Raw genomic sequence first — 14073 nt, 5'->3', positions numbered from 1 at the left:
GTTTGTGTTATTAAAATATATTTCTGTTGGTTGTTCGTCTGAACGATATTAAACGCACAGAAAATAAAATAATTAATTAATACACACAGAATGTAGAAGAATGTTCTAAGATCGAAGTGTTGTATTCATTTGACAGAACATATTTTTAAGAACACCGAGCATATATCTTTATTAAAATATTGATGTCAAACTTTAGCACAAGGCCAGCACGTGTGGGGTAGAGAGTCGATTATATCGGCCCAAGTGTACAACTGGTACTTATTTTATCGATCCCGAAATGGGATGAAAGGTAAAGTCGACCTCGGTGGAATTTGAACTCAGAACGTAAAGACGGGCGAAATGCAGCAAAGTCTTTTTCCGGTGTGCTAACATTTCTGCAAACTTGCCGCTTTATTTTTATCTAAATATATGCGCTCGTTTATGGTGTAAGTCAATATATTCTGAAATTGTTGGAAATACAAAATCCAATGTAAACTTTAGCCTGTTACCAAAGCCAGTATATACGTTGCTATTTATACCAATGTCAAATTCTGTTCAACTTTTATATTATACAAACACAGAAACTAAACATTCTTCTTAAACATCAACTGATGTAATACGAAGATATCAAAGTGTCAATCTGTACTGTTTATTTATAAAAATACTTACAGACAGTGAGCTGCTGTCAATACGTGTGTAGAATCAATCAAAGTACCTCCACATAAGCTAATCATGTTATCTGTAGGTTGGTTAAATATTTGGAGGTGGACAATGGAAGGAAACTCGCAGTTTTGTGCTGGAGATCCATCGACGATCTGTGTTTTAGGTGCTGAAAGACAATCACAAAAGGAAATAAATTTATATTTGTAGATAAATCATTTTTCAATATCTATGATATATCGATTACTGAAACTTATATGGTTGCAATTTTGTTAGCTTTAATTAATTACGAAAAGTAACAAATTTTCCGGATATATTTTCGGCATAAAATTAATGATTTAAAAATACTGATACCGAGACAAACGCTGATATGAGTAAAATAGTGGGTATCAATACCAGCTTCGGCGGAAAGACATGACTTACCAGCAAAAACTGAAGCAACCGTAACAAGAAGGCAACAGAGAGACAACATGGTGATTCTAGATGTTCAGTTATCTGTGTAGAATAATTCCACTGATGCTACAGTTATGAATCGTGTGGTATTTATAGGTAAGTATCATTAGGAAAACATCTTTGAGGAAAGAACAGCTGTAATTATTCATCAATGTTCGAACAATAAGTCAAAGAACAACCGAGAATGTTTTAATGTAAAGTAATTTATGTTATGATATAAAATATATAATCAATACAATTTTATATTATATTACTAAAGTGTTATTCTAATTTCTATTGAACGAGTATTGTCATCTTTTGAGTTGTATTGAAATATCTTAAATTAATACATCTTCAAAATAGCTCCCATATTTTTTTATATGGACGTGAAAAACAATTACCTTTTGTGTGATAAGAAATATTTTATTGTGTTGACCACTCAGATGATTTCAATGGAAGATTGATCCACCTAAATATTATTGCACCACCTGTCATTTTAAAATGATGAACCAGTTTGTATTAATGTTGTATAGTTATTTCTTGCTTAAAAATATTTCCTGTTAATTAATAAACGCGAATATGTTGGGATTATTGTCCTCGTCTTCGCTGTAATTGTTACAGCTTTTTGCCCGTTACATTCTTCAGTCTTTTTCAGTTTCTGCCGAATTCCGTAACTCTCAAGATAGAATACGGGTTTCGAAGCGAACCTTTGTATTATATCTATGGCTGTGTGTATTGTCCTCGTTCCAGTATCTGTATCAGCACTATTCTCCCATTTGTTACTCTTTTTACATGTGATGTCTCTTGATCGTTCCTCTTGGAACGAACTGTTTATTATTGTTTGCGTGACTCAGAGGCAGAACTCATGCTCGTTAGTTCTCCTACGGTACCGATCATTTTATCAACGCTTATACACATTGTCATATGGTCATGTAAGGGAATTATGTAGCGGAAATTAGAAATATCAAAACCTAATTTTTTTATGGTCATAAGCCAAATGTTCTTTCATTCTTCAAAAGAGACCCCTATAAAGTGTTAATCTCTATGTTAGTTCTACGGAGGACTTTATCAATGGCGTTCGAGGACATCTCTTTTGAAGAAAGCCCCTAAAATAAAATATCATGACCAATAGCTTTGTGTACTACACCCCGTGGAATTTTATATTAAGCTATAGCACCTCATATAAAGGGAGACTATGTACCCCTTAAGAGTAGGACTACATTGTAAAGCTATGATCTGTGTGTGGGATGGAGAAAAAAATAAAGCAGTTGTGACAGAAAACAGAAGCCAACAACTTTTGCGGAACAAAGTCAAGATGATAGAATATTAATATATAATATATAATAAATATATTAATATATTAATACAACGACTGGAAAAGCCATCATATACGCTTGTTATGTGATAGTTCCATAACGTTAGCGTAGCGATGATTTTGATAATATGTGAAAGCGTGAAAGTGCTTTCTGGGTTGAATTAGGAATTGTTTTATGTATTTGAAAACTGCGTATATGGTTGTTTTGATATAGGATATGTTGGCTATCCGTTCCTGAGATTTCTCTTTAGAGCAGCCAATAGTGGATGGTACTGAGCAGCTTCAATACTCGTTCAAAAATTAAGTGAACTTCAGGAAAACTGTTCTTGCTGTAAATCGTGGTATATAGCCTTATACACCACGAGTAATGTGACAGCACAATAGCATCAACTATTGGCAGCTCTGAACATGAGACTCAAGAATGGATTGCCAACATCTCTCACTTTGAAACAACCATATATTTGAAACAACCATATACTTTGAAACAACCATAATTTAGCTGTCTTTTATCTTTTGTCATTTACTTGTTTCAGTCATTAGACTGCAGCCATGCGAACTGTAGTCGAAAAACTGGGCATCAGGATTTTTTTAAAAGCCTGTTACTTATTCTGTCGGTCTTCCTTTGGCGAACCGCTAACTTTTGGGGACGTAAACACATCAATACCAGTTGTCAAGCATCGGGGAGGACAAACACAGGTACAAAAACGACGAACGTACACACACATACACATAAACACACACATACACACACACACACAATGGTTTCCGCCTACCGCATCCATTTACAAATCTTTGAGTCACTCTAGGCCATAATAGAAAACACTCGCCAGTACCTCGCAATGGAATTGAATCCGGAATCATGTGGTTGGGAAATAAACCTCTTGACATACAGCCATGCCCTCAGATTCTTTTTTATGTATTATAAAAGAACCTTGCAGGTGCTATAATGAACACAGGAAATACGGACTTCATTAGACAGTAACTAATAGGATACAAAAGTGGAGATTTCTTCATAGTAATAGCATGACAGAAAATAACTTAATATTGGACAACAGTGTTTACAGTAAAACTTGGTCCCAATATGGATATCGAAATAAATACAAAGTGCAGGCATGGATTTAATACAAGGTTCGCTTCGAAACTTATGTTTCGTATTGAAACTGAATGCAACGGAAACCTAAAAAGTTTGAAGGACAAAACGTCCGAAACGTTGTGACTAAAACAATCAAGATGACATTAATACTAACATATTTGCGTTTATTAATTAACAGAAATATTTTTAAGCAAGAAATAACTATACAAGATCCGTACTTTTAAAATGACAGTTAATGGAATAATATTCAGGTGGATCAATCTACCATTGAAATCATCATAATAAAATATATATTATATCACACAAAAGGTAATTATTTTCACGTCCATATAAAAAAATATGGGAACTACTTTGAAGATGTATTCATTTAAGATATTACAATACACCTCAAAAGATTACAATACTCGTTCAATAGAAATTAGAACAGCACTTTGATGAGATAATATAAAATCGTATTGATTATATATTTCATATTATAACATAAGTTACTTTACATTAAAACATTCTCTCTTCTTCTTTGTCTTATTGTTCGAACATTGATGAATAATTACAGCAGTTTTATCCTCAAAGATGTTTTCCTAATGATACTTACCTATAAATACCACACGATTCATAACTCTAGCATCAGTTGAATTATTCTACACAGATAACTGAACATCTAGAATCACCATGTTGTCTCTCTGTTGCCTTCTTTTTACGGTTGCTTCAGTTTTTGCTGGTAAGTCATGTCTTTCCGCCGAAGCATTTATCTCGGTATCAGTATTTTTAAATCATTAATTTTATGCTGAAAATATGTCCGAAAAGATAGATACTTTTCGTAATTAATTAAAGCTAACAAAATTGCAACCATATAAGTTACAGTAATCGATATATCATAGACATTAAAAAATGATTTATCTACAAATATGAATTTATTTCCTTTTGTGATTTTCTTTCAGCACCTAAAACACAAATCGTCGATGGATCTCCAGCACAAAACTGCGAGTTTCCTTCCATTGTCCACCTCCAAATATTTAACCAACCCACAGATAACATGGTTAGCTTATGTGGAGGTACTTTGATTGATTCTACACACGTATTGACAGCAGCTCACTGCCTGTAAGTATTTTTATAAATAAACAGTACAGATTGACACTTTCATATCTTCGTATTACATCAGTTGATGTTTATGAAGAATGTTTAGTTTCTGTGTTCGTATAATATCAATGTTGAACAGAATTTGACATTGGTATAAATAGCAACGTATATACTGGCTTTGGTAACAGGCTAAAGTTTACATTGGATTTTGTATTTCCAACAATTTCAGAATATATTGACTTACACCATAAACGAGCGCATATATTTAGATAAAAATAAAGCGGCAAGTTTGAAGAAATGTTAGCACACCGGAAAAAGACTTTGCTGCATTTCGCCCGTCTTTACGTTCTGAGTTCAAATTCCACCGAGGTCGACTTTACCTTTCATCCCATTTCGGGATCGATAAAATAAGTACCAGTTGTACACTTGGGCCGATATAATCGACTCTCTACCCCACACTTTCTGGCCTTTTGCTAAAGTTTGACATCAATATTTTAATAAAGATATATGCTCGGTGTTCTTAAAAATATGTTCTGTCAAATGAATACAACACTTCGATCTTAGAACATTCTTCTACATTCTGTGTGTATTAATTAATTATTTTATTTTCTGTGCTTTTAATATCGTTCAGACGAACAACCAACAGAAATATATTTTAATAACACAAACGATCTGAAATGCAACATTTAAATGGACAACAACGTTTACTAATACAAACAAAAACAAAAAAAGACTCATATTACAATGCTTATTGACAAATTTCAAGTATATTACGGTATAAAATTACTGTTTGCTAAAGATCCGCCATATTTGATTTGATTTTAGCGAAGGAAATGTCAGAAGGGTTAAAAAAACATCGGTTCCAACAACAAATGGAGTCCTGGTTCTCAGTCAACAACTGCAAGTAGAATTGTGAAACATGGTGGATACGTACATACTCCATACCTGATAAGTGAGTATTACAATTATCATGTCTTCAGATATTTTCTTATGAATTCTTTCTTCCTCTCAACCATACATCAGTAAATATCGGTGTTTCATCAATTGCAATCTCGTGTCAATATACGATAGTTATTGTTTGGTATTTTCCTTTCAGTGTTCCTATAAGAAATGTTTAAATACTGACATTTTCTTCTCCTTATTCGTCGCATTTTGCATTATCCAAAAATTCAGGATATACTCATCAGAACTGAAGCTTTGTGCAAAATGATATCTACATTACATCTCGGTAATTACTGCTATCTCTACTACTGCTGCAGCTTATAATGATGAAAGCGATGATGATGATGATGATGATGATGATGATGATGATGATGATGATGATGATGATGATGATAATGTTGATGATGATGATGTTGATGATGATAATAATAATGTTGTTGATGATGATGATGATGATGATGATGGCGATGATGGCGATGATGATGGCGATGATGATGATGATGATGATGATGATGATGATAGTGAAGATTATGACGATGAGTGCAACTAAGTGTCATTTGCTGATATTAGTTTGTTTTCGCTGCATCTACATTGCGACAAAGACGTTGCTTATACTATTCTACAAACGTATTATTATATGTGCATATGTATAACATATGTATCCATATATATATATATATATTATATATATATATATATATATATATATATATATATATATATATATATATATATATACATACATGCATACATACATATATACACAAATGATAAAATGGAAGTGTAGAGTTCAAACGGACATATGTTAATTTATTAACATAAAATTATTATTATAATATAAATGTAAATATTAGTAAACCCTATAATTGTTTCCATTCAAACCTAAAAGCAATAACAAATTTATTAAAATTCATATTTTGGAAATATTTCGAGTAAAAATCTCATCCGGGCAAAGCAGCAAAACTTACACATTAGAAGCTTGAGATCCCTATAAGAGGAACTTGCTTCCTTGTATTGTATTTATATAGATATATATATATATATATATATATATATATATATATATATATATATATAATATATATATATATATTATATATGTGTGTGTGTGTGTGTGTGTGTGTGTGTGTGTGTGTCTGTGTCTGTGTCTGTGTGTGTGTATGTATGTGTGTGTGTGTGTGTGTATGTATGTATGTATGTGTGTGTATGCATACATGCATACAAACACTCTCACACATATAATGTTATTTCTGGCTATCATATAAACTTATGTCTATATTGCACGAATGTCTATTATATGTATATACATCATATATATCTGTATATATCTATTGAAACATATATATTCATGACCAGCATATACGTAAGTTTAACATATATGTATGTTTTACCCTTACAGAGAACGACATTGCCATACTGACTTTGAGCGACCCAGTCCGTGAAGGTAGATGTGTCAAGTTTGCACAATTGGCCAGTAAAGGAGAAACATTTGGTACCCGAAGATGTATCGCTGCTGGATGGGGAGATTTCCAATGTAAGTATCATGAAATTTCCATCTGATGTTCCTATCATCTCAATTTAATCATCGTCAATCGATATTAATCATCATTCAATTGTGTTATTTTCAGTTAAAGGAAACAGTCCTGATGAATTATACAAAGTGGCTCTTCCAGCTATTCCCCATGATGTATGTACACAAAGGTCAAGGATGCGAATTGCTGAGGGAGTTCTCTGTGCCGGAGATTTCAGACAAGGTGGAGCATCTACTTGCCAGGTATGTTTTATTGATATTGTAGAATATATACCTCTAGTCAGGTGGCGAGCTGGCAGAATCGTTAGCACCCGGACGAAATGTTTTGTGGTATTACGTCCGCCGCTGCGTTCTGAGTTCAAATTCCGCCGAGGTCGACTTTGCCTTTCATCCTTTCGGGTTCAATAAAATTAAGTACGAGTTACACACTGGGGTCGATTTAATCGACTTAATCTGTTTGTCCTTGTTTGTTCCTTCTATGTTTAGCCCCTTGTGGGCAATAAAGAAATAAGAATATATACCTCTAGTGATATCTAACCGATATATCTCCTTAAATGATAAACATACATTTTGCTGCAGATGGCTGGAATATGTCTCCCCGCATTCGATATAAACAAGAATACATTTTGCACCAAAAGCCAATATGAGAGTTTCTCTCATGGCATCTACCACAGTATAGCCTGTTCTAACAGAACATCCACTTTTAAGATGGGATAAATTATTCCCTCACTGTATTAATATTGCCCCCCCCCCCGTCGCTAATACACACACACATACGCGCATACACACACGCATTATTTATGTGTATGTGTGTGCATGTCTGTATTGATGCAAGTATATCGGATACACAAAAGCTGAAACTGGCGAAAAGAAAACTATTCAACTTTACAAGTAAAGTTCTCTATTGAATAATATATTAAACAAATGATTAATTTTCTGAACACACTGCTCCTCTGTATTGACAACACTGTCAAATGTTGTTATTCGCCGCTGGTCTTAAGGAGCTTCCAAATCTTTCTTTATTACGCTTTTCTTTCCATCTTGCAAATATCTTCCAAAATCGTTTTACTAAATTATTTCTTTCCATCTTCTCCAAAATCGTTTTACTAAATTATCTCCCCATTGCCGTTAGACGGCCCTCCCAAGTTACCTTTCCGATCTCTTGGTAACCATTCGACAATTGCATGAGTTCACCTATTGCTTGTGAGCCTTGCAACATGTCCGGCCCTGTGAAACTTGTGGCTTTCATATCCTACTATCGCACCCTTCAATCCGCTTTGTTCCCGAATTACCACCTTTAAGTTGTCTAGCTCTGCTTTGAGCACATCTTTTATGGAGGCTAACACCTTCCATCGTGTCGTTATTCTCCTCGAGATTTCTATCTCCATGTCTCGACGCATATCAACTATTTACTTCGAGCAGATGTACTCCTTCATCGTTTTCCACCTCTGTTTGACCTTGTGCTGCGTTTTCACTAAATATAAATTTATATTGTTTGTGTTTTTTTCAGGGTGACTCTGGTGGTCCACTTTATTGTCCAAGTTCAAATGGTCAAATGGTCTTAGCTGGTGTAACATCCTTCGGACGTAATTGTGACATAGAAATCAGCGCTTTCAGCGATGTCGGATATTTCCGAGACTGGATCCAGAGTAATCTGTAAGAAGTACTTTAATAAAGATGTCTATTTACAGAGGAATATCACTAGAATATTATTCACAATGTATTAAAAATTAATAAATATATAAAATAATTTATCAAATTGTTGTTGTTGTTGTTGTTATACTGTTACATGAGAATGTAACATCTTTGCTAACGTCTTTGCCACTTTCTCTCTCGCTCTCTCTTTCCCCACTCTCTCTTTTACTATACAGTAAATACCTAATTCGGTCACTAACGATCATGGGATTGCAGCGAGTAGGTTCCCTTCCAAGGCGTAAGTCCAAGCAAGGTTGTTTGTGGAAGACCAACAGTCACCCATGCATACCATTCTCCTCTCTCCACCCACCGATGTTGTCCAAGCGAAAGGCAAGACCAGGAGAACTTGGCACTCGTGAAGTCGCAACTCAATTCTACAACTGCGCGGACTGCAGCAATGTGTGTTGTGCACAAGAATGCAACACACAGCCCGGTCCGGGAATCAAACTCACAACCTCCAGATTGTAAGCATAACGCTCTAACCACTGAGCCATGCGCCTTCAGCCCTCCCACTACATACATACATACATACATACATACATACATACATATACATACATACATACATACATACATACATACATACATACATACAAAAATACCCTGTTGTTGATGATGAAGTTCCAATGAAGGAGCCTTGAAGCTAGGTTAGAAACCGGCTCTTTCTCTATTGGCAAGAAATCTTGAAATAAAACGGAACAATGACACAGACATACATACATGCATACATACATATGTTATTTATGGCTATCATATAAACTTATTTCTATATTCCACGATTGTCTGTATATACCTCATACGTATCTGTATCTACTATTGAAACATATATATATATATGTATATATATATATATATATATATTAATATATATATATATATATTATATATATATATATATATTATATATATATATATATATATATATATATATATATATATATATAACGGGAAGCTTTATGAAATAAACAAAAGATGAAGGCAGGTGGAAAACAAACGAACAATTGTATTAGTATGGCGCTCAGGAAATATAAATAAAACAAGTCTTTTACGTTTCGAGCCTACGCTCTTCAACAGAAAGATACACAGAAAGGAAACACAGAAAGAAACAAGGAGAGAGAAAAAATGCGTGCAGAGGCTAATATATAGTCATAATTAGTTCATATGCCTGCCTAACATATACGTATGTTTTACCCTCAAAGAGAACGACATTGCCATACTGACTTTGACGCACGAAGTCCATGAAACTAGATGTGTCCGCTATGCACAATTGGCCAGAAAAGGAGAAAAATTCGGTACCCGAAGATGTATCGCTGCTAGATGGGGACATTTCAAATGTAAGTATCATGAATTTTTCATCAAATGCTCCTATCATTCTCAATGATAGAGAAACCAATAGAATAAGTACTAGGCTTACAAAGAATAAGTCCTGGGGTCGAATTGCTTGACCCAAGGCGGTGCTCCAGCATGGCCGCAGTCAAATGACTGAAACAAATGAAAAAATAAAAGATTATACACACACATACACACACATATATATTTCTTTCTCTCATCCCTCTCACTTTATATATATGTGTATTATGTATGTATGTATGTATGTATGTATATATATATATATAAATTATGTATTTATATCTGTATATATAATGAATCAATATAGGGTGGCAAAAAAAATTTTGTAGAATTTTTTTGCCACCAGCGGCCTAGTGGGAAAAAAATTAAATAGTCATAGACCATTTTTAAGTTCAACATCAACAATCAAGGAACGGCCATAATAGGCCATTCACCCACTAGAAATAACAGCCAAAGCTTCAACCGCAAATAAAAATCAATTCCGTAAACAGGAGAAAATTTAAAAAACATTTACCCTGTAATTTCTTATACGATGCACCGTTTCATCTGCTGTTTAATGGTAAACTAACCTGATTAAATTAAATCAAGCCAATCTTCCATAGGCCCTCAGATTCTTCAGTAAGAAATAGCCAGGTCGGAACAGATATTTTCACGAGGCATTTCCGACCCTGCCAAGGTAATATCTGACCTAAAATTTTCAAATCATCGCACTCGCGCCAAATTTATCGGCAGCAAATAAATATAAGCCGTCGATTCCATTACGGAATTAACCAGAAAATTCATAATTAATCAATATAGGGTGGCAAAAAAATTCTACAAAATTTTTTTTGCCACCCTATATTGATTAATTATGAATTTTCTGGTTAATTCCGTAATGGAATCGACGGCTTATATTTATTTGCTGCCGATAAATTTGGCGCGAGTGCGATGATTTGAAAATTTTAGGTCAGATATTACCTTGGCAGGGTCGGAAATGCCTCGTGAAAATATCTGTTCCGACCTGGCTATTTCTTACTGAAGAATCTGAGGGCCTATGGAAGATTGGCTTGATTTAATTTAATCAGGTTAGTTTACCATTAAACAGCAGATGAAACGGTGCATCGTATAAGAAATTACAGGGTAAATGTTTTTTAAATTTTCTCCTGTTTACGGAATTGATTTTTATTTGCGGTTGAAGCTTTGGCTGTTATTTCTAGTGGGTGAATGGCCTATTATGGCCGTTCCTTGATTGTTGATGTATATATAATGTATATATAAAGTTAATCCAAACAAGAAAGCACAAAAAAACACAAGGCGAGGACGTAGAACAAATATAGTATTATTGGACGCTCAGGAAAGACGGAAAGAAGGAGGGTTTAACGTTTCGAGCGCGTTATAGATATAAATATACCATAAACAAGTATTAAAAATGGAGGAGAAAAAGACGTGGAATCAAAGTTAGATTTAATACAAAATTGCATTCAGTGGTTTGGCAAAAGAGACCGATCGAATAAGTACTGGGCTTACAAAGAATAAGTCCTGTTTTTGTTTTTTTGTTGTTTTTGCTTGGCTAAACGTGGTGTCAGTCAAATGTCTGCAACAAGACAAAACATAAAAGAATAAAAAAGAATAAATGACTAATTATCTGAAATATTCACTACGGACCTTATTCAGTATCTAATACTTTCAATGAATATAAAGTTATAGTGTTTGTGTTTTTTTTCTTTCAGGGTGACTCTGGTGGCCCACTTTTTTGTCCAAATTCTAAACGTCGAATGGTTTTGGCAGGAATAACATCCTTCGGAAATAAATGTGACAACGAAGCCAGTGCTTTCAGCGATGTCGGATATTTCCGAGACTGGATCGAGAGTCACCTGTAAGGAATACTTTAAAGAAAATTTCTATTTATAAAGGAATGTTATTAGAGTATTATTCACAATGTATTAACAAATTAATAAATATATAAAATAATCTATCTTGGTCGTTGTTGTTACAATGTTACATGAGAATTTTCGCCTATTTCACCGTGTTCAAGTTTGTTTCATGATTTAGTAGCGGAATCTTATTCCTTACATATGTCTGTCATTTGTAACTCTTTTTAAAAGAAATCTCTCTCTATATGAAGCTGAAGCTGTCTGTGTATGGCAGGTTGGTAGCCTTCAACTAACACTATCTCCTCCGAGACCCTGCGGCGCAAGTTGACCAAAGTTGAGAGTATGATAGAAGAAGGCTTGCTCTTCCTTCCGTAGAAGAAGAAACTCAAATCGCACCACGTTAACACCAAAAATTATTTACATCAAAAAAGTGCTTTTTTTCTATGAAAATCCCTATGTTTTATGATTTTTTGACTGCTGTGTCGCCATTTTTCGGTGTATTTCAACCAGAAAAATGTTCACTTAAATAGAATAACAAGCTACATAATGCAAAATTTTAACTTTTCAAAAATTTCAAATCTAAGGGGTCGAAAGAAACCCAAGCAACGCCGGGCGCTACTGCTAGTATTTGATAAAACTATATTTCTCACCAATTAACTTGTCTTGCCGTGGAGCCAGATTTCCAATGTGTTTATCCTCCCCAATGCTTGACAACTGGTATTGATGTGTTTACGTCCCCAAAAGTTAGCGGTTCGCCAAAGGAAGACCGACAGAAAAAGTTACAGGCTTTTAAAAAAATCCTGAGGCCCAGTTTTTCGACTACAGTTCGCATGGCTGCAGTCTAATGACTGAAACAAGTAAATGACAAAAGATAAAAGACAGCTAAATTTTGAGGCTCCACTGATTTTAGCAATATGTGAAAATGCTTCCTGGGTTGATTTAGGAATTATCTTCTGTATTTGAAACCTGCATATATGGTTGTTTCGAAGTGGGAGATGTTGGCAATCCATTCTTGAGTCTCATGTTCAGATTTGCCAATAGTTGATGCTATTGTGCTGTCTCATTACTCGTGGTGTATAAGGCTATATACCACGATTGACAGCAAGAACAGTTTTTCTGAAGTTCACTAAATTTTTGAACGAGTATTGAAGCTGCTCAGTACCACCCACTATTGGCTGCTCTAAAGAGAAATCTCAGGAACGGATAGCCAACATATCCTATATCAAAACAACCATATACGCAGTTTTCAAATACATAAAACAATTCCTAATTCAACCCAGAAAGCACTTTCACGCTTTCACATATTATCAAAATCATCGCTACGCTAACAGTACAGAAATATCGCATAACAAGCGTATATGATGGCGTTTCCAGTCGTTGTATTAATATATTAATATATTTATTATATATTATATATTAATATTCTATCATCTTGACTTTGTTCCGCAAAAGTTGTTGGCTTCTGTTTTCTGTCACAACTGCTTTATTTTTTCTCCATCCAACACACAGATCATAGCTTTACAATGTAGTCCTAAACTTAAGGGGTACATAGTCTCCCTTTATATGAGGTGATATAGCTTAATATAAAGTTCCACGGGGTGTAGTACACAAAGTTATTGGTCATGAAATTTTATGTTAGTGTCTTTCTTCAAAAGAGATGTCCTCGAACGCCATTGATAACGTCCTCAGTAGAACTAACATAGAGATTAACACTTTATAGGGGCCTCTTTTGAAGAATGAAAGAACATTTGGCTTATGACCATAAAAAAATTAGGTTTTGATATTTCTAATTTCCGCTACATAATTCCCTTACATGACCATATGACAATGTGTATAAGCGTTGATAAAATGATCGGTATCGTAGGAGAACTAACGAGCATGAGTTCTGCCTCTGAGTCACGCAAACAATAATAAACAGTTCGTTCCAAGAGGAACGATCAAGAGACATCACATGTAAAAAGAGTAACAAATGGGAGAATAGTGCTGATACAGATACTGGAACGAGGACAATACACAACCATAGATATAATACAAAGGTTCGCTTCGAAACCCGTATTCTATCTTGAGAGTCACGGAATTCGGCAGAAACTGAAAAAGACTGAAGAATGTAACGGGCAAAAAGCTGTAACAATTACAGCGAAGACGA

General features: G+C 34.4%; 2 pseudogenes; one reads left to right on the top strand and one right to left on the bottom strand.

The window, feature by feature from the left end:
• The window catches only part of LOC115224216, a 5566-nt pseudogene extending 4348 nt beyond the window's left edge, over positions 1–1218 (bottom strand).
• Positions 1219–4036: 2818 nt separating this feature from the next.
• On the top strand, positions 4037–8776 carry LOC118767915 (annotated as a pseudogene).
• The last annotated feature ends 5297 nt before the right edge of the window (positions 8777–14073 follow it).

This window comes from Octopus sinensis, linkage group LG25 (assembly GCF_006345805.1).
Source record: "Octopus sinensis linkage group LG25, ASM634580v1, whole genome shotgun sequence".
Lineage (NCBI taxonomy): Eukaryota > Metazoa > Mollusca > Cephalopoda > Octopoda > Octopodidae > Octopus > Octopus sinensis.
Note: the sequence above shows the minus strand (reverse complement) of the source record. Positions and strands in the feature narration are given on the sequence as shown.